Raw genomic sequence first — 27,273 nt, forward strand, 5'->3', positions numbered from 1 at the left:
GCAACACCTTGCAAATGAATAGAACACTGTGTCATCTCCGGTAATCTGCAGGCGTCCTTGGCAGCTCTATCAGCTTGTTCATTTCCCCGTATGCCCACATGCCCTGGCACCCAGCAAAAGGACACTTGCTTGCCCAGTCGTTGGAGGATGTACAGCTGGTCGTAAATCAGCTGTTCCAACTTCTCCGCTGGGTACAGGTTCTGCAGTGACTGTAATGCGCTCAGTGAGTCAGAGAAAATTAGGAAGTTTTTGCCCTGAGTACACCGTATCTGCTCCAATGCCTTCAGGATCGCGTGAAGTTCTGCGGAAAAAACAGTGTATTCCTGGGGAAGGCGAATCCTGATGACACGTTCGGGGAACACTACTGAGCAGCCAAGAAAATCCCCCTGTTGGGATCCATCAGTGTATACTACTGTAAAATCATAATGCCTATCTAAAATGTTAAAAAATAAAGATTTGAAAGTAAAATCTGATGTACTGTCTTTCTTAAAATTTGCCAAATCTAAAATCAGTCTGGGCCTCTGGATGAGCCAAGGTGGGTATCTGCTCCAACCTCGATGTGAAACATTAAAACCGGCCAAACCCATCTCTAAAATGCAATCCTTTGCACGAATCCCATAGGGCCTTGTTGCTCATTGCTGGTTACGAAAAAGCCTTTCCTGTGGAGGCTGAGCAACAGTGTGGTGTGCAGGCGTGTATGGTGTGGATAATGTTTGATAGGCCTGGCGCACCATTAGTAGACGCCGCCGGAGGTGAAGTGCCGGTTCACCGGCCTCTGCACACAGGCTCGGTATGGGGCTCGTTCTGAACGCCCCAGTGGCCAACCGAATCCCCTCATGGTGCACCACATCCACCAACAGCTTCAAATAAGTGGGTCTTGCAGACCCATACACCGTGCATCCATAATCAAGCCGGGACCGCACAAAGGCTCTGTAAAACTGGAGCAGACAAGTCCTGTCTTCTCCCCATGTGAGGTGACTAAGACATTTTAAAATAGACAGCGCCTTAAGAGACCGTTTTTTCAGTTCCTTAATGTGTGGCAGCCACGTAAGTTTAGAATCAAAAGTGAGGCCCAGAAATTTCACAGTGTCTTTAAAATTCAGAACGGTGTCCCTCATCCTCAACTCAGGCAAGTCAAAAATGGAACGAAAATGGTTAAAAAGAACACACACCGACTTATCAGTTGAAAACTTAAAACCACTCTTCTGTGCCCATTCATCCAAACGTCGGAGAGTGAGTTGCAACTGACGAGTCGTCGTTGCAAGGCTTGAAGAAGAGCAAAATACAGAGAAATCATCCACAAACAAGGAACACTGCACAGGACTTTTCACAACACACGTAATACTATTAATAGCAATAGCAAAGACTGTCACACTTAAAACACTACCTTGAGGGACACCGCTCCGTTGTTCAAAGCGACTAGACAGTATGTGTCTGACTCGGTACCGAAAATAACGTGACGACAGGATGGACCGAATAAAATTCCGAAGACATCCACGAAAACCCCATTCGTGGAGCTGCCTGATGATAAGATGCCTCCAAGTAGTGTTGTATGCCTTTTCAATGTCAAAAAAATATTCCCAACAGGTGATGCTGGCGTAGGAAAGCCTGTTGTATGGCCACCTCCTGGAAGGCCAGGTTATCAAAGGTGGAGCGATACCTCCTGAACCCACACTGAAAGCAACTAAGGAGTTGTCTGGATTCTAACATCCAGACAAGGCGGCAGTTGACCATCCGCTCCAAGGTCTTTCCCACGTAGCTAGTGAGGGCAACACTACAGTAACTACCCAGGCACGTGCAGTCTTCCCCAGGTTTTAAAAGAGGAATTAAAATTGCTTCAAGCCACGAGTTGGGGAAGTGACCGGACATCCAAACTAGATTAAAAAGTCGCAGGAGGATATCTTTATTTCTCCCTGTGAGGTGTCGCAGCATGCTATAGTGGATTCTATCCTGACCAGGGGATGTATCACGAGCTCCGCACAATGCTGAATCCAGTTCCCACATGGAAAACGGGCAGTTGTACTCTTCTGTATTGGGTGAGCGGAAGTCAAAACTGCTCTCCTCCGTCTGTGTAGATGCATCGACCTTTGGAGGCGGCTTCTGAACAATGGAAGCAAAAGACGTAACGAATGTGGGGGGCTCCATGGCCTTGAAGATCTTTTTGGCCTCACTGTAGGGGATATCCCCTTTTTTTTATTTCTTGTATTTTACGTTCCTCTAGGAAGATTCTACAGTCCCTACTCCAAACAGGGTGGCTTACACAACAGTTTATACATCTGACAGGCGACGAACAATCAATTCCGTCATGGGCAGCCTTACTACAGTTGCCACACATCGCTTCTCCTTTACACCCTAGAGTTGTATGCCCAAAACGCTGGCACTTAAAACAGTGCATTGGGTTTGAGACAAACGACTGGACGTTTAGTCGAAGAAATCCTGCCTTGATGTGTTCTGGGAGTTTGGGGGTATTGAAAGTAAGAATGAAGGAGTCAGATTTCACCAGTTTCCCATCCACCCTTTTCATGATATTCTGAACGTCAACAATTCCCTCCTGAGCCCACTCACTCTTAAATTCTTCTACAGGAATGTCAACGAGATCCCTACAGGTAACAACACCCTTACTGGAGTTCAGGGTGCTGTGAAGCTCTGTATCGATAGTGTATTCCCCCAAGCTTTTAGGTGTTTGAAGGTTAACTGCTTGCTGAGCAGTTGATGTTTCAACAAGTAGTGTCCCATTCCGTAAACGCTTCACTGATTTTAAAGTTCCAGTTATTCCTTCTAGACCCTTTTGGATATAGAATGGCAAAACCTTTTCAAAGGAACCCTCTTTCCTTTTTATTATTACAAACACATTCTGGTTTTCAGTATGTGCTTGTTACTCAGAACTGCTGTACATTTGCTGATGCCGGAGTCAGGACTGGCTAACCTAGCCCTCTTGTTGGATTGGGCGGTAGTGCCTACCAGCGGTCCACCCATCCCACTGGCCAGCGAAAAATTAGAATGAGGAAAAGAGGAAGAATTCGTGATATTCATGGTCGTCCTACGAGCATCTAGGGAAACTTGCGTCCATCCAGACAGAGCCCCGCATGCCTGGATAAGCCTTGTACAACTGAGGTGCGCCAGGTTCCCCAGAGGTTGCCCGCTAGCAACTGTTCCACCTCAACAGCCATGCATCTTATCGGCGCACAGCACACCTTAAGATTGAAGGTTTTTTTTATAGAGGTATGTACCGTCTTCGCGATTCAGGCAATCAAGCCAAGATCCCCAGTCCCTAAGACACACAATGTTCCACCGTTGCGCCACACGGTGGTCGCTGAAGCATGCCCAGAGCTTACGGTGTCAGCAGACTGGTGGCGCACACCAGAATAGGTCACACCAGTCTCCTACATGCAAACTCCTTTACGGATGAAACGCACTTTCCCAAAAATCTCTCAATAAACCAAAGTCATCCATTTGCCTTCCCCTACCACAATTCTCACATGCTTGTTCCATTTCATTTCGCTTTGAGTCCACATAGTCAAATAACGTGACTGTGTAGAGCAGGACCCTATTAATGGTGTATCTGAACATTACACATTTGTTTCTCCAACTAATCTTTATTAACTTACATTTTTCTACATTTAGAGCTAGCAGCTGTTCACCACACCAACTAGAAATTTTGTCTATTCCATCTTTTATCGTCCTACAGTTACTTCACGACGACATCTTTCTATACACCACAGATTATTAGCAAACAACGACAGATTGCTGCGCACCCTGACCACCAGATCATTTATGTATACAGAAAATAATAGTGGTCTTATTACACACTCCTGGGGCATTCCTGATAATACCCCCCCCCCCCCCCCCCTTTTCACCCTCTCACTCTAACATCTAACATACATTCTCCATTGCAGACAACATACTGGGTTCTATCACTTAAGAAGTCTTCAAGCCCCTCACATGTTCGGGGATCTGATCCATTAGCTCGTATCTTCATTAACAGTCTGCAGTGGGGCACAGGGTCAAATGCTTTTTGGAAATCTGGGTATATGGAATCTGCTTGTTGCCCTTCATCCATAATTTGCAGTATACCATGTGAAAAATGGGAAGAGTTTCACACGAGCAACACACACTAAAACTGTGCTGATTTGTGGACATTAGTTTTTCACTCTCAAGGAAATTTATTAATAATGAATATGTCAAGAATACTGTAGCAAACCGATGTTAAGAATATTGGTCTATAATTTTTCAGGTACGTTCCTTTACTCTTCTTATATACAGCAGTCACTCGTGATTTTTTCCAGTCGCTTGTGACTCTGCACTGGTCAAGAGACAGATGCAAGTTAAATAAGGGCCAATTCCACAGAAACTGAAGTGAAATTCCATCCAGACATGGCAACTCATTTGTTCTCAACTTTTTCAGTTTGTTTTTCTATACCACGAATGCTTATTACTATGTCGTCCATACGGAAGGCTGTGTGATGATCAATATATGGTATGTTCGTACGATTCTCCTGTGTGAACTATTTCTTGAATGTTAAGCTTAGAACTTCAGCTTTCCTTTTACTATCTCCTCCTGCAATACAAAACTAGTCAGCAAGTGAGTGGATGGAAGCGTTAGACCCACTTAGCAATTTTACATAGGACCAGAATTTTCTCATGTTTCTGGCCCCTCCTTTTGCTATGGTTCGACAGTGGCAATTGTATGCATCATGCATAGATGTTTTTACAGATGCACGAATCTGTGGTAACCTATGCCTGTTGTTACTGGCACATTCTCGTTTCAACCAAGAGTAAAACAGCCTTTGCTTCCTCAGCACTTTCCCAATTCTACTGTTAAGCCACAGTGGGTCTTTTCTGTCCTTAATCCAATTACTAGTCACATAGTTCTCTGGAGCACAATTTACAGTCTGTTTAAACTTTGTCCACAATTCCTCTGTGTAACTCATACTGGAACTGAATGATTTCATTGTCTAACTGAGCTGCTAACAACTACTTAACTGATATTTCTTGCTATAACACTCTCCTAGCTTTCGTGACAATTTATAAACTTTAGTAACCGCAGGTGGCATGATTACATCATGATCACTAACCCCTGTTTTTGTAGCGACACAGTCGATAAAGTCTAGCCTATTTGTAGCTACAACGTCTAAAAAATTTCTATTGTGTGTGGGCTGCCGAACTAGCTGCACAACACAGTTTTTGGAAAACTGTATTCAAAAGTACTTCACAAGACATCTGTCTGTACCCCCTGCAATGAACCTATAGACATCCCAGTCTACACTTGGTAGGTTAAAGTAGCCTCCAACTAACACTGCATGATCTGGGTATTAATGCGCTACTGACTGAAGACGTTCTTTGAATAATTTTATAACTGTTATGGCACATTCAGTTTGCCAGTATAAACATCCAATAATTAACTTGAGTTCACTAGGACTGTTATATGTGACCAGGTAACTTCACTGTCACAATGAATTTTATGTGACCAGGTAACTTCACTGTCACAATGAATTTTGACCTCAATGGAAACAATATTTTTGTCAACTACAATGGAGAAGGACGTTATCTACATACTTCCCAAAGGAATTGTCCACAACTGTTTTAACTGATTTACATAGACAACACAAAAATCTGAACTTGGACGGATAAGAGTGGGGGGAGGGGAGGGGAGGGGAGGGGAGGGTTAAGGTAGGAGGAGGGTGATTTAAACCACAGTACTCCTGAATATGAGTCCTGCCTCTTAACCACTGCAAAACCGTGCTTGATCCAGTCTACACATAGTTACTACATCAAGCTTTACAAGAGGGTGCCACACAAACCACTGCTATGAGTGAGGGAGAAAATTTGCTATATGCACAGTATGAAATGCAAGAGATACCTTCAAGTGTAATGACCTATCTGTATAAATGTATGAGGCTCCAAGAAGAGGTGCCAGTTCATAACAAGGGCCCTGGGAGTTAATTTCATTGTGTCACTGTTAATAGTTCGATATCTTGGGTTCAATCTTTATGGAACAATATACAAAACATCAATGTGCAGCTGAAACAAATGTGCACTATTCATTCCCTAAGACATCTCATTTGAAGACATTTAATACCTTAAAAAATTGTCTACAAACTCCTTATCACAAGGGCTACAACCTTAATCAAATAGAAGGTCCTAGGTAACTGATGGCAGCACTACAATTACGGATTGTGTCTGTCATAAACTATAGTAGGTTAAAAGCACAAAGAGGGTGAATAAGATCAATACACAAACAAACTAGTTATGTAAATTAAAATATAAAACCCATGTATTCTTAACACATATTCAATTTACCAAACACCTCTTCCAATAGGAAGGCGTTACTGTGAAGATGGAAGAAAAAAGAAAACTAGTTTCTGAATGAGGAGTATTGGAATGGAATCTTCCCACAGACACCATGTGAACAACAACAACCACATAGATGACCAAACAAAGCACTATCCTCAGGACAATAGTCTCTTGCCTAACGCACAGTCCACTGAATTCTGGAAAAATCTCTGCACGCAAGTACAGCTACATGGAGGAATAAGTAATTTATCTGTTTGTTCATTTATTTATCAGGTTCCAAGGACCATGTGAGCCGAAGTTCCTTGATCATGGAACAAGACAATAGCATACAAAGAGTCAAATACAAAATTTGTAAATGAAAGAAACTAAAGAATCAATGAAACACAAACAATACAGAGAGAGATATGAATAACATAATATAGGTGAAAGCTTATTGTCTACTGTGTTACTTGTAAATTCCACCAACTCCTTTTTGGGGACTGCTCAGTGTGACAGGCTGATCTTTATTCACAACTTATTGCTTACTGGTGCTTTGTCATCCTTGTACTGAGTTGACTCCATATTACAGTAATGGAGAAAGGAAATAGTATGATGTGGACAATACAACCCTGTAATATTGTTGAAGTCTGCATTTTGTTTCATACTCAAGACTTCCAAACATATGAGGCTTTCAACAACTCTACCTGTAGAGCAGCCATAAATAAGAGTTCACAGCCTATTAACTGCATTTAAGCATTGGAGAATGGAAATGATTGTTGAAAAATTATATTAATGCTGTCCTTTTCATGTAATAATTATACAACCGATAAGAGTTAATCAGAACACACAATCAAATTGAATGATGTGTATGTCATTAGAGATTATTATGCCTTTCTTTCCAATGATTCTGCTTTTGTGAGGAAAATTTAAATTGTTTGTACTAACAAAGGAATATTTCTAAGTGTCAATAAACAATCTTCATAAAATTTGGTGGCTGTGTACAGGGGGCACAATAATGCAATATGTATTTTTTTGTGTGCCCTGTTTCACGTTTATTGAAATATCGCAAAAAAAAAAAGGCCACAAGTAATTGTTTCTGAAAGATTATAACTTTTGTTACAACATACATTATTGAAGCTTTTAAGCTACATATATCCATGTGTAATGAAGCTGCTTTCGGAACTACTAGTTTTAGAAAATAAGCTGTTCATAATGTGCAGTTAAGTATTTCCAACATGACTAATCAAAATAGCTAAACATTTATTATTAGTTTAGTTATGAATTATAATTATAGTTGTTTCATATTTTAAATTGTTATTTTACATTCTACCTTTTTTTGGATAGAGGTATTTTGTTAATTGAAAATAAATAACCCATTATTATTATTATTATTATTATTATTTATTATCATACAAAATCATCACGATAATGCTAATGAGTAAATAAATGCTTGAAACTTAACTTTTATAACACCAGCTATCAAAAATTAACGAAATTTATTCACATTATATACACCACAGAGAACACAATATAAAACAAAATTCTGCAGGATTTCAAATTGTTGCAGGTGACCCTCTAAATAACCAGATTTGTAATAGGCATATTTCAGTACATTGGTAAGCCATGCTGAAAAGAATTGATTATGTACTAGTGACTGCAGCTTAATTACATTGTTTCTCAAGTGGAGATTGAAATCAAAATCATTCAACTGAACTTGAATTCAGAATCTTCTCACAAGGTTCTTAGAACATCAACAGCCGTATACATTTCATGATTGTACCTGTGCCATTGAGCCCTGCGATATTACCAGATAATGCAAGTTCCTTGTCCTTCAGTTTCAAGCTCTATACCATTCTTTCACACTGAAGAACCATAATCTAATAATAATAATAATAATAATAATAATAATAATAATAATAATAACAATTATTAGAATAATTAGAACATTATTATTATTATTATTCTACCTCACTAGGGAAGAAAACATCTTTCACATAACTTTTAACCTGGTCAGACATTTGTTTACCAGATTTCCACAGTGTCACAAGGACCTTTGAGTTTTTTTTAAAAAAAAAAAAAAAAAAAAAAAAAAGAAGGAGATTCTCTAATTCTCAGTCCAAACTCAGCACTAGTTTCTTTTAAAACTGAAAATGTGAGTGGTCATTGCCAAAAAACCTTTTTTTATCATTGTATGGTTATTTGACAATCCCAAAGGGCTTGATGGCACAGGTAAAGATTTGGTATGTCAATGGCTTTCGCTGTAGGGCAAATCTTATAATAATGTTTACAGATCTAATTCAGCTCAATGAGTTGGATGTCAACCTCCATTTGAAATCCTGCAGAATTTTGTTTTACATTGTAATCCCTGTCATGTATATATAATGCGAATGTTCATTTTATGTGCATGGTAAAAGAAAATTTTATGTTTTAAAAATTTATTTACAGATTATTATCTCTGTAATGTTCTTGTATCATAATAATGTGTGGCTTACTGTTTTCAACTAACAAAATACATGTATATGAAACGTTAAGCAGAAAAATAAAAAATGAATGTAAAATAACAATTTAATACATAAAATAAATAACTAGACTAATAATGAATGTTATATATTTTAATTCAGCATGTTGACGATACTCTGGCCCCCTACTGTATACAACATATTTTCCAAATATTGTATCTTAGAAACCAGCTTTGTTACACATGGATGTATGTAGCTTGAAAGCTGCTTTAATTTATGTTGTAATAAAAGTTTTCATTTCTCAAAATTAATTAATGGTGATGAGGTTTTTGTGAAACCTCAAATTATTACAAAATTTTATTATATCTACTTCTACATCCATACTCCGCAAGCCACCTGACGATGTGAAGCGGAGGGTACTTTGAGTACCTCTATCGGTTCTCCCTTCTATTCCAGTCTTGTATTGTTCGTGGAAAGAAAGATTGTCGGTATGCCTCTGTGTGGGCTCTAATCTCTCTGATTTTATTCTCATGGTCTCTTCGCGAGATATATGTAGGAGGGAGCAATATACTGCTTGACTCCTCGGTGAAGGTATGTTCTCGAAACTTCAACAAAAGCCCGTACTGAGCTACTGAGCGTCTCTCCTGCAGAGTCTTACACTGGATCCGTAACGCTTTCGCGATTACTAAATGATCCTGTAACGAAGCGCGCTGCTCTCTGTTGGATCTTCTCTATCTCTTCTATCAACCCTATCTGGTACGGATCCCACACTGGTGAACAATATTCAAGCAGTGGGTGAACAAGTGTACTGTAACCTATTTCCTATGTTTTCGGTTTGCATTTCCTTAGGATTCTTCCAATGAATCTCAGTCTGGCATCTGCTTTCCCGATGATCCACATTATATGATCATTCCATTTTAAATCGCTCCTAATACCAAGCCCCAGATAATTTATGGAATTAACTGCTTTCAGTTGCTGACCTGCTATATTGTAGTTAAATGATAAAGGATCTTTCTTTCTATGTATTCGCACCACATTAAACTTGTCTACATTGAGATTCAATTGCCATTCCCTGGACCATGTGTCAATTCAATACAATTTTCCATTGTTACAACCTCTCGATATACTTCACCATCATCCACAAAAAGCCTCAGTGAATTTCTGATGTTATCCACAAGGTCATTTATGTATATTGTAAATAGCAACAGTCCTACGACACTCCCCTGCAGCACACCTGAAACCACTCTTACTTCGAAAGACTTCTCTCCATTGAGAATGACATGCTTCCTTCTGTTGTCTAGGAACTCTTCAATCCAATCGCACAATTGGTCTGATAATCCACATGCTCTTACTTTGTTCATTAAACGACTGTGGGGAATTGTATCAAACGCCTTGCGGAAGTCAAGAAACACGGCATCTACCTGGGAACCCGTGTCTATGGCCCTCTAAGTCTTTTGTACGAATACAGGGTGAGGCACTAACTATTGCCACCTAGAATAACTCCAGAAGTGTGATAGTAGCTGAAAAGTTTGTGGGACAAATGTTGCGTGGGACAACAGTGGCCATAATATGACGGATTTTTGTTGCTAGGTGGGGTCACATCAGAGTTATGAAAGTCAACTTTGTTTTTTTAAATGGGATACTATAGTTTGGCACTTATTTTCTGATAGCGGCTATCGAGACGATACCAATGATGTGTAACAGTAAGGTCAGTGAAGGTCAAAAAGGTGGCATGAATGTCCATTTACAGAAGGTGTTCGAAGTAATGACCATTGGTATCAATGCAGTGCTGCAATATTCTTATCATGGATTGAGTGGTATTTCTTATCATTTCTGCACTTATTGAAGCACATGTTTTGACAATTTTCTCTCGTATATCATGCAAACAGCAAATATTCGCCGTATACGACATATCCATCTAATGTGCCATTGACATGTAAACACCATTCCATGGCTTCGCAATACAACAATAATAGGAATGATGAGACTAGTATTATCAAATCAAGCGAATGTGAATAATGTATTCCTTCGAAGAACAAGTTGATATGCTTCTCATTTAGAGAGAAAGCCAACGAAATTCAGTGAGACCTAGAGACTTATACGCTGACAGATATCATCGCTGTACTCACCCTGCACATTGTACATTTAAATATGTGCATGATAAATTGAGAAAAACAGTGTCTTCAATATATCGGAAACATATCCGGCAAAGGAAAGTTACTAACGAGGAAACGGAAATTGGTACTCAGGCCACTTTGGTTTGAGATACTTGTGTTAGTTTGCGGCAAATCGCAAGGGTCTCTGGCATGAGCCAGAGTAGTGTTGTTAGTGTTCTGCATCACCATAAACATCATCCTTACCATATCAGTCTCCACCAAGAATTAACTGGTACAGATTGTATGCATTGCATTGAATTCTGCCAATGGGCTCAATGTTAATTTGCATAACATGCATTATTGGGCAACTGAAAATCCATGTTGGCTGCAGCAAGTTGCACACCAAAATTTGTAGTTGGTCAACGTATGGTGTGGTATTCTGGAGGACAGAATTATACGCCCCTATTTCAATGAAGGAAATCTTAATGGTAGGAAGTACACCACATTCCTGCAAGAAACATTAGGTCTGTTACTGGAAGAAATATCTTTAGGAACAAGGAACAGAATGTGGTATCAACATGATGGATGTCCGGCACATTTTTCACTGATGGCTAGAAATGAGTTGCACAGACAATTCCCAAATTGTTGGGTTGCAGGCGGAGGAGATGTGTCGTGAACGGCTTGATTTTCAGACTCGATGCCTCTGGATTTTTTTCTTGTAGGGATTCGTAAAGGACATTGTTTATAAAGACGTTCCAACTACACCTGAAAATATGCAAGAGAGAATTGTCAGAGCCTGTGCTTCGATAAGTGCCAATGTGATAACGAATAACATTCAATCCACGATAAGATGCTTACAACACTGCATTGATACCAATGGTCAACACTTTGAACACCTTCTGTAAATGGACATTTATTCCACATTTTTGACCTTCATTTACCTTCAAAGACCTTACTGTTACACATCATTGGATTCGTCTTGATAACTGCTATCAGAAAATAAGTAGCAAACTATAGAACTGCATAAAAAAACACAAAGTTGACCTTCATATCTCTGAAGTGACCCCAACTAGCAACAAAAAACCAACAACGCCATATTGTGGCCCCCATTGTCTCATGCAACATTTGTCCCACAAACTTTACAGCTCCTACCATACTTTCAGAGTTATTCTTGGTGGCAACAGTTAGTGACTCACCCTGTATATCTACATCTACATCGATACTCTGCAAATCACATTTATGTGCTTAGGAGAAGGTTCATCAAGCCACCTTCACAATAATTTTCTATTATCCCAATCTCGTACCACACGCAGAAAAAATGAACACCTATATATTTCAGTGTCAGCTCCGATTTCACCTATTTTATTATGTTGATCAAGTCTCCCTATGCAGGTTGGCATCAACAGAATATTTTTGCGTTTGGAAGAGAAAGTTGGTGATTGAAATTTTTTCAGAAGATTCCACCGCAGCGAAAAACGCCTTTGCTTTAATGATGTCCACCCCAAATCCTGTATCATTTCAGTGACACACTCTCTCCTATTTCGCGATAATAGGAAACATGCTGCCCTTCTTGAACTATCTAGATGAACTCTGTCAATCCTATCTGGTAAGGATCCAACACCGTGCAGCAGTATTCTAAAAGAGGATGGACAAGCATAGTATAGGCAGTCTTTTTAGTGATCTGTTTCATTTTCTAAGTGTCCTGCCAATAAAAAAGTCTTTGGTTAGCCTTCTTCACAACACTGTGTGTGTTGCTTCCAATTTAAGTCATTCATAATTGTAATTCCTATGTATTTACTTGAATTTAAGGCCCTTAAATTTGACTGATTTATCATGTAACCTAAGTTTAACAGATTCCTTTATGCACTCATGTGGATGACCTCACACTTTTTGTTATTTAGGGTCAATTGCCAATTTTCGCACTGCACAGATAAATTATTTTGCAATTTGTTTCGATCTTCTGATGACTTTACTAGTCGATAAATGACAGCATCACCTGCAAACAGCTTACGATGGCTGCTTAGATTGTCTCTTAAATTGTTTATACACATGAGGAAGAGCAAAGGGCCTATGACGCTACCTTGGGGAACACCAGAAATCAATTCTATTTTATTCAATGATTTTCAGACAATTACTATGAACCATGACCTCCCTGACAGGAAATCTAGTGTGTGTGTGTGGGGGGGGGGGGGGGGGAGGAGGGGGGTCCCCTCCTTTTTCTGATGAAGGCTGTGACTGAAAGCTACTGCATAGGTGTCTTAATTGTGCCTGTCTATAGCTTCAAGTGTCATCTTTATGGTAAGTAGCAATCTATCTTTTCCTTACATTGTTAAAACCTAAATCAGTTACACCAACAGCCTCTGTGGGGTGTGAAAATAGGGCTGTGGTGTGCAGTTAAAGCAAAATGAATTACTGTATTAATCTTTTTCCACCAAACCATAACTTCTGACAGGTATATGACACAACTAGCAAATATCCAAATAACTTACAGTTATTCCATGTACAACAATTCAAGAGCAGAAACTGCCAATGCATCTACAACAGCATTACAAAGTGTAAAGTGTTTTTGATGACTGGTCAAGCAGTTCTTGTGTTGCACTAATAGCACACTTTGCTCCTGTTTTCATATCATGCAGAGTCTTTTGATGTAGCTGATGAGGATTTTCAGAACTCCACCATCTACTGTTCTGCTAGTTCGTGTATATCGACAAATGCACCCATGGAGGGAAAAAAGAAAAAGAAAAAGAAGAAGAAGAAGAAGAAGAAGAAGAAACCAGCATTTTAGGGTCAACCTCTTCATTATGTACAGACTGTAAAATAGCCAGTTGTAATAAGATGCTGAACAACAGTATCTGAATTGCTGAGTTTAAGGACTACTGCTACTTTGTAAAGTTGCAGTCTGTGTTTGTGCACGGATTTATGCAAGGGACATTCAATATTTATGCAAGACTTTTTTCTGAAAGCATGTTTGTTTTATTCAGGATTCAAATACACTATATTATTCTCCACTATTTTGGCTGAAAAACCCTATTTTTCAACATTATCTCCGTTCAATAGATGGCCTTACTTCACCTTGCTGAAAGGGTCTGTATGCCTGCACGGTCGACGTCAGAGTCAACTTCTTGCTGTATCGACAGCCTCATCATCATCATCATCCACGTACTGCTTCCCACAGAGTGCATCCTTCATTGGGCCAAACAGATGGAAAGCAGAGGGTGGAAGATCTAGGCTGTAGGATGGACCAGGAAGAACAATCCAAGAAGTTTTGTGAGTTCCTCTTGGGTTCACAGGCTTCTGCGACACCTTGTGTTGTCATGGAGGAGGAGTAGTCAGTCTGCATTTTTGTGGCGAGAAACACACTGAAGTCGTTTCCTCAATCTCTGAGGGTAGCACAATACACTTCAGAGTTGATTGTTGCACCCGTTCATGGTCCCAGAAGACTGTTGCCACAACTTTCCTGGCTGAGGTTGGAACTTTGAACTTTTTCTTCAGAGAGGAGGGGGCGTGGCACCACTCCATGGATTGCCATTTTGTTTCTGGTTCAAAGCGACGAAGCAATGTTTCATCGCCTGTTACAGTGTTCAACAATGATCAGCCTCTTAACGCTCAAGCAATTCCTCACAGATGGTTCTTTGTTGCTGTTTATTATCTTCTGTGAGGTGGTGAGGAACCCAGTGGACATGCGCCTTTCAGTACCCCAACTGGTGTACAAGGGTGTCAGCACTACCTACAGAAACTTCCAGTTGAGCAGCGACGTGTTAGACTGTGATCCGTGTATCACCTTGAAGAGAGTGTCCACATGTTCATACATTGCATGAGCCACAGCTCCGAGCACCCAGGTGGCAAGCGGGTGATCGGACAGGTTTGCACACCCTTGTTGTGATGTTGCCATGATCAATGATTCACTGTGCTTTGTTCAATTCAGATTTCAATAGACATTCTGCAAGAACCTACAATTATCTGTTTTCTGCCACAAGAAACTCAATCACAGCTCTCTGATTGAAACACACCTGTATAACAGACACCATGTTGAAGGCTACATATAGTACCACCACCTATTGGAACTTCATGAAACTGTAAGAGTTAAAGCAGGAATATTCCATGACATCCCACAAACTCCACATTTTTTTCAACTGAAATTGATCGAGAAAAAAATGAGTTATATTACTTACTGCATGCCACTTTTAAGCAGATGCTACTGACAGCAGCCTAGTGCTAAATGGGACAATGATTTTCTTGTACTTATTTCCAAGGCTGTTCCTAATTCATCTACTTTATATTCTTGGCTAAGAAAACAATATACAATCTGTCGGCTCACACGAAACACTGAACACGCCACTTGTGTTGTATGTAAAACACTCTGAACTCAAAATCTACAACTGTTCCTCCTAAAAAAATTTATCACTGAAATAGGAGTAGTTGACCACCAATAAATCCTTTAGGCTCCTCAAACTGTACTTTAAAAATTACTTAACTACTTATGGTTGCTGAACCAGGGAGAGTGACAGTCTTTTTGAAGATTGTCCTACTAGCACTTGTCTGCTACACTTATCAGCTGGTTTGCAAATGTAAAGCTACATTCAACCTTAATGTTTATTTGAACACCACACTGTTTTGCTAGGCATGGTCCTGTTGAATTGTTTAACCAGTTGTAAAGAGAGGGAGCTACAGTTTAGTATGGACTTCAAAACATGGTACAACTAGGCATTTTTCACATTAATGAATCACTGTCAGAGGTGAAAGAGAACTGTATTATTTACCACAAATTTCATTAAGGAAGAAATATACCAAGAAGCAGTAGTATGCCTAGTTGTTGAAGTACGCTGCATCAAAATGTTCTTGAATGTACACCACACAATTTATATTACACACTTCTGGGACTGGACTCTTAACTTGACTTAATAAGTTACTCCAGTAAGTAAAGTGTGCCAGCTTCTTTAATTTTACATTGTTTATACAATGAGATTTGCACTGCAGAATATTTGTTTAGGTGTTTCAGCAGTTTTATTCTACATTCCTCCTGACTGAAGTTTTCATCAAATTTTAATCTGAAGAACTTCACTGTTAACCTCTTGTATTCATAGGGTTGGGCAAGAGAACAAAGTGATATACAGGTCGCTCGCAAAGGGTATCAGGTTTATTTTGTGGGACTCCAAAGCATTTTCTGGTGAACTGCAGCCACATTTTCTGGTGTGCGGGCATGTTTTGGAATGTTTTTGACTTGTTTGAAACAGATCTTGTCTGGTGCCATTTTTGGGCCAAGCGTTGCATGGCATTCTTTGCTACCATTAAACTTCTCAACAAACAACTGACAACACCATTTCCACGACTCTGTTGTCGCGTAACTTTCCAAAATGAACAGCTGTTGCTCCACTGAGAGTACCATTGCCCCATTTGCACTGCTCCACTCACACTGACATAGTCCACACTACACTCTGAAGCAGTGTGGCTCATGTGGCAAGTGTCCACTTGGTGTGTGCATCACAGTTTGTGGTTCTAAGTATATTTTCACATCCAATTGTATCCACTTGTCTGGGCCACTTTTATTTGCCCCACCTTATACATGTCCTCATGTTTTAGACATTCATGTTGGATGGAAACCACACTTGCAGGTTCTCAACTATAGTGTTTTCAAAGTTTCGTGGCTGAACTGGCTTGATGCCATTTATTACTATCCATGAAATTTCCAGTTACAATCCTTTCTGAAATTGCATATGACTTGGAATTTATTGTCATGTTGATGTCATTGCAAACAAAACAAACTTATAATCTGGCAATTTTACAGTTGGAAGGTAATTAACACACACAAGCTAAAATAAGGTCTTAAGAGGGAAATTTGTGGCACACCACATGTGATTAGTTCTTAATCCAATGAAGACTAATTGAAGGAAGATAGATAGATAGATAGATAGATAGATAGATAGATAGATAGATAGATAGATAGATAAACAGGACTTTAAACAGTACGCACAATTTTCTTGTGCAATTTAGTGAATACAGGGTCCAGATATAGATTTTCAAAATTATGTTGCTGATATTCCTCGGCGTTCTTTCCTAGTCACAAGTATATGTCATGTCATGTTCATAAGATCAACCAAATGGAATTGCCAAAGATTGAGACATGGATATTACACAAGAAACTGAAAAAGAATAGAACCAATGGAAAATACACATCAAATACACAAAAATGAGAAAACAGGGATAAAAGACTGGAGACTAATTTAACTCTTATCAGTAGTAGAAGATATCTGTGTAAAGACACGTGCTATGCAGAGAGAGTATGAAATATCAAATATAATTCATTCAGCACAAGGAAAACACACCAGAGAGGAAGATAAAACACAAAGCAAGGCAGTATTATAGCCAATATCAACACACAGAATCATGATTACATTTAAACTGTTTATTTTTATTTTCAGATCTCTCTGAGCACTATGGGACTCAACATCTGAGGTCATCAGTCCCCTAGAAGTTAGAACTACTTAAACCTAACTAACCTAAGGACATCACACATATCCATGCCTGGGGCAGGATTCGAACCTGCAACCGTATCAGTCACACGGTTCTGGACTGAAGTGCCTAGAACCGCACGGCCACCGTGGCCGGCTATTTTCAGATGACCGGTTTCAATGTTTTAAGAGATGACGATCTCCCAGAAGATTGAAACCTGTCATCTGAAAATAAAAATAAACCACTTAAATGTAATCATGACTGTGTGTAGTGAAATAAGTTTATAATATAAAGACTGCTGTTTTTCCTAAAACAACGTTCCACAAAATTTCACAGCAGAAGCAGCAGCAGCAGCAATGGAACAAGAATGTAGGAACAAACTCTGTAGGACAGATAAATTAGGCTGGTGCACAAGTTCATAGTGCTTTTGTTTTACATATTGGTATTCCAGTTGCTTTTGGTTCATTTATCAATTGTCACTTTTTATTTGTAGTTCACTGTTGCTATTAGAGTTTAAATACTGTCATTTGGAGATGGTGAACGATAGAAAATTGAGTGCCAAGTTGCAAAATCTGAACATTTCTGACATATTCTTCGGTCCAAGGTCAATAGTGGGTTGACAACAATGAAGGCAGCCAGGAATATTTAAATCATATATGGGGATAATGCGACTTGTGTGCGTTCACAAAAGATAATGTTACGCATCTGGGGGGAACAGTGATGGTGTCGCAAACTACGAATTGCTTTCCCAAGGTGTAACCATCACTGCTGACATTTATTGTCAACAACAGAGACATCTTGCAGATGCAATCCAAGAACAAAGACAAGGAAAGCTGTGTGACGTGATGCTACTCTATGATAAAGCCTGCTTACAATCTGCTAGACCAACAGGATTTGGGTTGGGAAGTTATTCCACATTCACCTTGTTCACCTGATTCTGCGCCTGCAGATTTTCACCTTTTTCTGCTACCTATCTAACAACCTTCAAGGATCTTACTTTCTGGATGAAAATGCACTCTTAATACAGCTCAACAAGTACTTCACCTCACAACCATGTGAATTCTACATTTGTGGAATAAAAAAGTTACCCCAATGTTGGCAGACTGTAGTAAATAGTGAAGGAGACTATATAATTGATGTCTAAATATCCTGTTATGTGTATCTGTTGTGTTCATTAAACCTATGGAAACATGCAATGAACTTGGCACCAACCCAATACAAATGGAAAAAATTACGGTTGAGAGATACCTATAAACTTACGTGATGACTACCAAAGAAATTAAAGCCATCAAACGTAGTACAAGAAATGAAAAAGGAAACATTACTGCATTACAACTGAAGCCAAATTAAATTCCACGGAAAAATGAGGTTGGAAATTACCTATTTCAGTAATTGTAAATGCTAACATCAGTGACACACACAGCAAGGTTAACACTAGGACCAAAGAACCTCAGTAGCTAACCTGGCAGACAGCACAGCAAGAAACTAGATACTACCAATAATTTTTTTAAAAAAATGATGAAATGGTTCTGCAAAATACCGTCTCATGGTGAAAGAAAATAAGATCATCAACCATCGGAGTTGTTAACTCTATCTTTAAAAAATAAGTAGACGGGAGCATAACTATCACCACCACACTCCTTGATGTTGGAAAATATTTGGACAGAGAATTTTGTAAAAAATAATTGAAGGAAGAGTTACAGTTTCAGGATAGATAGAAATAATTGTAATGGGCAGTCATTGAGAAGTGTGTGTGACAGGTTTGTGCCTTATCTCCCATTTTATTCACCCTGTACTTTAGCATGTAATAATAGAGAAAACAAGAAGAAATTTGGAAAGGGAATTAATGTTCAGAGAGGAGACGTAGATTTGTCAATGACACTAATTCTGTTAGAGACAAATCACAAATGGACAGTGTCTCAAAAAGAGTTTAGAAGACAAACATCGACAAAAGTGAAACAAGAATAATGGGGTGTAGTTTAACTAAATCACACTATGTTGAGGGAATTAGATTACAAAATGAGAGATTGAATTAAATGGACGAGACTTGTGATCCACAAAGCAGAATAACACACATGCCCAAATTACAAATGATATAGATTGCAGACTTGCAACAGCAAGGAAAGGTTTCCTGAAAATAGGGACATTTTAAAATCTAATTTATAAGGTGCATCTGAAAACTTCAATGAATGACCTCAGAAAATAAAGGAAACAAGAGTTACAAATAAAATACCTTTCCTGACCTTCAAAGGAATCACCATTAGCTACACACACTTCTGGCGTCTGTTGTAAAGCTGCCGGAAACTGTCAGTAAACAGTTCTTGGCAAATCACTCGAGGCACTGTGGTCATGTGTTGTTGAATATCCGCAACATCTGTGAATGTTCATGAAAACAATAGTACTTACATTCTCTTTGCATGTCTTCAACTCTTCTGCTCTCATTCTCAAAGACAGAAGCCGATCAGCTGCAACCATCTGTCCCACTTGTGTCTTTGAAAAATAGAGCATTGAATTAACATGAAGTTTTGCTTCAAATAAGGGAAAATGGTGACAGACTCACGGAATGTTAATGCAAGTGTATTGTGTTGAAGCCGTGCATAATAAATGTGTATTTGTGTGGTTTAAATGACTTAAGAGAGGTGTTGAGGTTGAACCGCATCGAGGTCAAAACACACGATCCAAGACAACATTGAACGAGTGAGAGCTAAAGAGTTGAAGATAAGCAAAGACAGCGTAAGCACAACTGCTCCCGAACATTCACAAATGTTGGGGATATTCAACATTGGGTGATCACCGTGCTTCAAACGATTCCACAACAAGCATTTGCTGACAGTTTTGAACAGCTTTACAACTGACGTCCGACGTACGTTATAGCTAATGGTGATTACTGTGAAGGCCAGTAAGGATATTTTATTTGTTACTTTTGTTTCCTTTATTTTCTGAGACCATTCACCGAACTCTTCAGATGTACCTTGTACATTTAAACGCTAGAAAGTCATTTCTGAAATCATTTGTCTTAAGTGTAGACTTTAGTGAAACATGGGTGATAAAACAATACAGACAAGATGGAATGCACACATTTAAAACAGTGCTATAGAAGAATGAGGAGGATTAGGTGGGTACATTGGAAAATAATGAGGTGGTACTGAGTCATAAACTGGTGAGAAAAGAAATTTATAGAGCAACATGACTGAAAGGGGGGACTGGCTCATTGGTGAAACTCTGATGCATCAGATAACAGTCAATTTGATTATGGAGGGAAATGTTTGGGAGGTAGTGGTAAAAATCATATTGGGAGCCAAAGGCACAACTGTGTCCTCCGTCTCTTGCGGTGGCACGACTGGATAAAATCATCTTTGCTTTCAAGCCATGTCAATTTCAATGAAATTCTCGCACTTTCGATTGCTAGCTCTGCCGTCATTGTCAGGAACGAAACTAGTGACTGCCACAGCTGGCACTATTTCCTGCTCATATACTTATGATTACGGCCACTGATATCAATCAGAATGCGCCAAAATGAAGTGTGCGTGGAAGGCGTCGGGCAGCTCACAGCAGCTCCGGCCCACCGCAGGGTTTGCACAAGATACACTGGCATGAAGAACTGCATCAAACCTGTCTTCAGAATAAAGACAACAACAAACAATTGTCAACAGAGAGAAGAAAACTCCATGAGATATAAATAAACTTCATCAGAATCCAGATGAGCAGGGAAAAATACAGCAAACAGGGGTGAAGCTAGCATTAAAATACATCTCAGAAGCTAAATTCTCTGCATACCCCAATGAGCAAGGTCTTTGTAACATTAGAGCCACGCAATTTATATAGCTACAGGCACTTTGCCTCACATCTATAGATACACCTTCCGTCAACTAGCCAATGGAGAGAAGTGTTACAGTTTAACAGGGCACAATTTTCGGAGACCCACATGTTACAGCATTCTGTGACCTCACTGCCAGCCATTAAATTCTAAACACCAGGAAGGACAGCAAATAATGGTATTTTATTTATTATGTATGTCAAGTATACTGGGAAGAACACCAGATTACATACGTAGGTAATGTAGGGGTTACAGAGGGGTGGGAAATTTAATACACACAGCTGCTACATCTGGCAGCAACAGTGGCTTTTCCCAGCTGGGTATCGAGTTGAACTGATCTCGGCTGATACATACGAGTACATCATTCCTTGCTCCTGTCTTGTGTTACCTTGAAGATATGGCTTGTTAGAAATGTAACAGCTGCTGTTCAAATTACAGGCTGTATTGAACAGAGAGAACAGTGTTGTCTACCCAGTGGCACCCTATACCATCATGCCAGGCACTTGGTGCATGTGACAATGATATACGCAATCTAATAATGTTCGTTCATTCTTCTCAGGGTCTCCATCAATGGATATGTCCATTATGATGCTGTATGCAGAACCAAAACTCTGTCTTGAAAGAAAATTTAGTGCCTGCCACTCCTTTGTGCAGTGTTGTCATTAGGCACACCATTGTTGTCCAGCCTCTCTTCTACAATGTCAATGGCTGCCATGCTAACTGTTTGCAGCGCTACAGATGTCTTTGCATTGTTTTTGTGGATACTTGTTTTACTCCAAACAAGCCCATGCCCCAACACCAGATAAATTATATGGGTGTACAATGTGCACATCGGAGTGTACAATATGTCTTCTTGGGTGCTAGTTATGTGGCACCAACAAGATACTCCACGACATACAAAGGCCATCCTAAACTCCTCAATTCTATGTACACACTAGTTATGCGATACTGGCCATTTCATGCAACAATACTGTGGAACAACAAACAAGTCTCAACATGCTAGAAGCCTGCTGCTGTCTTCAGTACACAAAGAAAGATTGTACACTAAGCTTCTGTATCAGAAATAATATTTGAATGTTGTTTGTGAGAATACCTTGCACAAGGAGAAGTAACTTCTGCAGCACTTGTCAGAATTTGACGGCAGTAGAATCATAGCCTATCAAGTCTGTGATTTATTTTTCAGCAATATTGCTGCTCTGGTTGGTCACAGTCCCATGACTGCCGTGCAAATATGGATTCCATCAGTTCAGACAGGCCATACTCACCATTTTGCAGCATTTTAATGGCCCCACTCTCACTTCCATCACACCACCTGAGATCAGCAGTTAGTCTGCTCCAGAGCCATATGCGCTCCTCCTTTGGAGACTATGTAAGCACATCACTAAGACACTGTATGCTCAGAAACTCTACTATCAACAAACAATATCTTTACACATCAATTGCTAACAGGTGCCACCAGGGGCAGCATCACTGTTAGTATGCAACACACACATCACTGACGGCAGCGCTGCAATCGGGGGAAATAGTTTCCACCTGTGGGTCACGTGTCCATCAACAATATGTGGATACTCCTCCACCTGTTGTGTATTGAAGGTGTGGCTCAATCTCCAGCAGGCAATTCTCCAATCAGCTCCGGGCCAAGTACCGACCATGTCCCAAGGCCCATCTCTTCACCGAGTATGTGCCGCACCACGACACTGCTACGGCAGTTACCGAGAGAGAGACATTCTAAATTGAACAGCTTGCAATCTTTATCAGAACCCCCCACTGCCTGACCTTCGTAGGAAACAATGCCATAGTACCTGTACTGTTACTGTGAAACATTGTGTACTTGTGCTACTGTGATCAATGGTCAGAGGTCACTATGGACTTTGATTCTGTTCCTCAGATCTAATCAAAGATGATCATTTGAGATGTTATTCTGTTTTACATTGAAACCTGCTTTGTTGTAATGCTGCACTAAAAGAGCAATTAAATTCAACCTAGGATCATATCTCATGTGCATGCAACCTTTACAATGAAGGATAGAAAAGTTGGTGAAAGAATAAAAGCAGAATCTCCCAGTATAGTCACCTGCCATGACAGCACTCTGACGAGGCTCCCGCCATGTCCTATTTATTCACTGCCCTCTGACTCAGCCCAATGCTTCCCCCATTCACTTCAAGAAGCAACACCCACAGTCGGCTTCCTTGTGAATGTGGCACAACACCTCGCACCTCTTCTTCTGGGTAACTTACAATAATTTCTTGCGTTATTCGAATCCCTTTGTGCTTCATCATTTCTTCTTCTTTTCATTCCTGAATCGTAGGTCTTTCTCGTGCTCTTGCAAATGCTTCTTTTGTTGCATTTTGTTTGTGTGAAGCAAATCCTTCTCGTGCTCCTATGTGGATCATCTTTTCCATTTCTTCAGGACAAAGGTAGGGAGTTTTTCCTCACACCCCTGTGTCAGTTTCTCGTTTTTAGTGTTTTCCACATTTCTTCTATTTCTTTTCTCTATCCGTATTCCCCATTCCTGTACTCCTACAAACACACTGAGCGTGCATGATGCTCGGAAGCTGGACAATACAATGACAATCATCCTGTGGATTTTTTTTCACATTTCTGAACCTTTCAACTATTGTCATTCTCAGCATCCACGGTGCTCTCACCACCAAACCCCACCTCTGTCCTCTGGACATCTCCTTTCACCACTGCCCACTGTTTCTGTATGTTTCTTTTCTGATGATCACTGCCCCACTGGCTTTGTTGGTGCCATGTCATTAAGTTCTGTCTTCCAGTGCCACTGGCAACTGCCAACACTGTGCCATTTCCATTACACATTGCGTCAGCAGCCATACTGGTTGAACACTGTTTCCCTGTATCCTCAGCACATCTTTACTCCACTCACCATTACAATCGCTTTCCTCATCTGTTTCAAGTAGTGTACATGCACCTCACTAATTGGCTTCAGCTGGTCACCGGGATTGCTTCCGTGAACTACCAGCTGGTTGTCTCTGGCCCTACAGTTGATCCTTCCACGGCTGCTCCACCAGCTGACATGTCTGCACCTTGGGGGCCACAGCTCTCCTGCATTATTTTTTCATATTGTGCTTGTTCTGCACCACATCCTTCGCAGCCTGGCTCAATCTACCCACCAGCTCTGCGGACATGACTTTCCAACACTGGGTCCTGGGTTCTCGGGGGACAGTATCACATCTACCAAGAGCTACCCTCATCACTTGATATTCCCTGCATCAACCTAGGGGAGGCACCCCTTCTGATGAACACACACCGTGCCTGGTATCTCCTCCTTCAGTTGGCCCAGTCATCCTCAACCCAATGGACAGCTTGAAGGATCTTCCACATAGTGTCAAGATGGCTCTGTGATCTATTGCTTAAGGAGAAAGGGAGGTCTAGTATCAAGCTATTCATCCACCACTTCTTCCAACACAATGCCCACAACTATCTCAGGTAGTCTGCTCCACAGCTGCATGTGCTTCTCCTTTGGAGACTGTTTACGTGCCTTGCTAGTGCATCACATGTTTGGAACCAGTACTGTCAATAACCTGTTTGCAAATTGATCAATGACAGGTGCCATCAGGCACTCAATGGACAATAGACTCGAGGATGTTAGCTAGTTCCCTCAATTTCAGAGCTGCCATTGCTGCTGCACGCACTGCTTACGAGTGATGGTGGTGCTCCTGGTGGCGCATAAAGCAATCACTAAGTAAACAAATTGATTCTGTTACTCGTATCCGATCAAGGACCATTATCTGGATTTTTATTCCATTTTCTGTTGGAGTGAGCTTTGTTGTGATGCTGTAATATAGGTGCACTTAAATGCAACCTGGGATCATCACTCACGTACTTGCAACCTTTACAACAAAAGGTACAAAAATAACTATACTGGTTGGTTGACTGTGCAGTTTTGTACAGCCACATCACATACCTTGCAACAGGGTATATGACTGAAGCAAGATAAATATCCACACAGGCAGTGCTGTGGTGTCTGGAGCACCACAGACAGTCAGCAGGGTGATCGGTGTGGTAGCATCCAAAGAATGTGGCACGGACAGTAGTGGTGCCACACTGTCTTAAGACTAGTCTTGGTTCCGTACACAATATTACAATGGACATGTCTTGTGTAGAGGTTTTGAGAACAGTGAACGTAGCCAGATGTCATTTGTCAGCCTAGCATCTGGCATATCGTGCGGTGTGCCACTGTGTACACTAAACGATCTTATCGGATTAAAATGTCCACAATTTGGACAGCAGGAGTTACAATTATGATATGTTAAGGTCAGTGGGTGTGCCCTATATTCGAGGTCTAAAGGATGTTATGTTTCAACAGGGTAACCCAAGATCACAATTTACTTTTACTGTCCTGATCTAACTCTATACAGAATTTGTTTGACTGTTGCCCTGGCCAGCACTTTTTCCAGAACTCTCACCCACTGGGGATACATCTCGTCCCAAGTAGCCAAGAGACTGACACGCCACCACTCACCGACTCCAACAAGTAATAAATTCTGGCAAAGAACTGTAGTAGCACAGAATGGTGTACACATATCTGTCATTGGAGCTCATCTCAACTATGTTCAGCCAGGTTAAAGTTACTGCTGCTGCCAGATATGGCAGCTCTCTGTACTAGATTTTGCACCCTGTACATCTCCATGTTGCCTGCAAATATAATCATGTATTATTCTTGCTATACTGCATATGAGCAATAAGTAAGCTTTTCATTATTTGTTAACCTCCTCGGTGAATTTAAATGAAAGGGATTTTGAAAAGTAAGTTTTGCATTATTGTGGCACACCAAGTAACTTTTCTGGAATGCTGCACTATTCTTCAAAATGATGCAGACACGAGAGACTAAATTTCAACATAATCACCAAGCCTCAGTAAACAACAGTGAAGTTTTCTACCAATTGTTCCATTCTTCAACAACAAAAATCTATTCCTCAGCTACTGAGATAGTCGCGAACTGCTGTGTGAATGTCTTAATTGTTGGAAAATCTGTGATAAGTACAAATTGGTTTCTCGATTGACTGGATACTGTTATCTGTGGTCAATTTGAAGGGTCTTCATTTCCAAACAAACACCTACACCTCAGTGACCTCAGTCAAACTGTTAGCACCATTTCAAAACAGCTGTTTGCAACATCGCATTTGGTGCACTTAACACAAGAATTTCGTGGTGAATCTGAGTGTAATTTAGTTCCTTTGGTCACAAGAATCATACTCTCCAGTGAAGTAGTTATGGTGACAGTCTCAGTTGGAGGAGAAGCTGTGATGGTCTGTAACCATCTGTCCCAGTTTGGTATGGGATCATTAATTTTTTAATGGTATCAAACTTTTATAAAAACCTTTTTAGACACAGGCACACTTCACAATGTGCCAAAAGTTTGGACACCAACCTTTCCTATATCATTGTGAATACATTGCGGTTCAGAGAATGACAAAAAAATTGGGATTTAATATATCACCAACAACCAGGTAACGAAAGGCTGTACACAAGCTTACATGAGAACCTATAGTGTGTTGTAGAGGGTTCTTTGTGTGCCACTATCATTTCTGTCCTGCCCATTCCATTAATGAAAGGTGTATGGGAAAAATGACCAACTGTAAGTTTCTGTATCAGCTCTATGAACTCTGATTATACAGTCACTCAGGTTTTTGAAGATGTACATGACAGGAAGTAATACTTCATGACTCTTCTTGGGCCCTGCCTTCCAAAAAATTTTGAAGTACACTATTCCATTCCAGGATGCTCAAAGTCACTCTTGTGGTGCCTGTAACTGGAATGTATGAGCGCCTCTAGGACACATTTGTATTTGCTGAATCACCGACAGATTATAGGGGCCTATCAATACAGGTCACTACAGATGAGCACATGGCCACTACTTTCACAACTGCATTCTCTTTTCAAATATTTGTTTACTTTAGTAGGGTAATGCACATGCCCATACGAAAAGTTACTCTCAAATTTAATTTTCTGAGTATTGTACAGAATTTTAAAATGCTTGAGCATCTACACTCACCCAACATGGTTGACGCGCCTCCAGTACAATCTACCTAAAAACACCTGGAAGCAGTTTGTAAGAACTGGGCACTGTTTTTCCAGATCTATTACACACTTTCTGACTCTACTGTAAAACAGACTTTCATTTGTGAAACAAATAAATATCAGCTTTGGTTTA

General features: G+C 40.2%; 1 protein-coding gene across 5 annotated transcripts in view; it reads right to left on the reverse strand.

Moving 5' to 3' along the window:
• The window catches only part of LOC126299006 (membrane-associated tyrosine- and threonine-specific cdc2-inhibitory kinase), a 166,008-nt gene that overhangs the window by 18,243 nt on the left and 120,492 nt on the right, over window positions 1-27,273 (reverse strand). The window contains exon 9 of one of the 5 annotated variants that reach the window (XR_007552706.1): window positions 19,522-19,652. The exons of the other annotated variants lie outside the window; for them this stretch is intronic. The gene's annotated coding sequence lies outside the window, so the exon portion shown is untranslated. The remainder of the gene's footprint in view (window positions 1-19,521; window positions 19,653-27,273) is intronic. 5 annotated transcript variants of the gene reach the window in all.

Source organism: Schistocerca gregaria, chromosome X (assembly GCF_023897955.1).
Source record: "Schistocerca gregaria isolate iqSchGreg1 chromosome X, iqSchGreg1.2, whole genome shotgun sequence".
In the NCBI taxonomy this organism is placed as follows: Eukaryota; Metazoa; Arthropoda; class Insecta; order Orthoptera; family Acrididae; genus Schistocerca; species Schistocerca gregaria.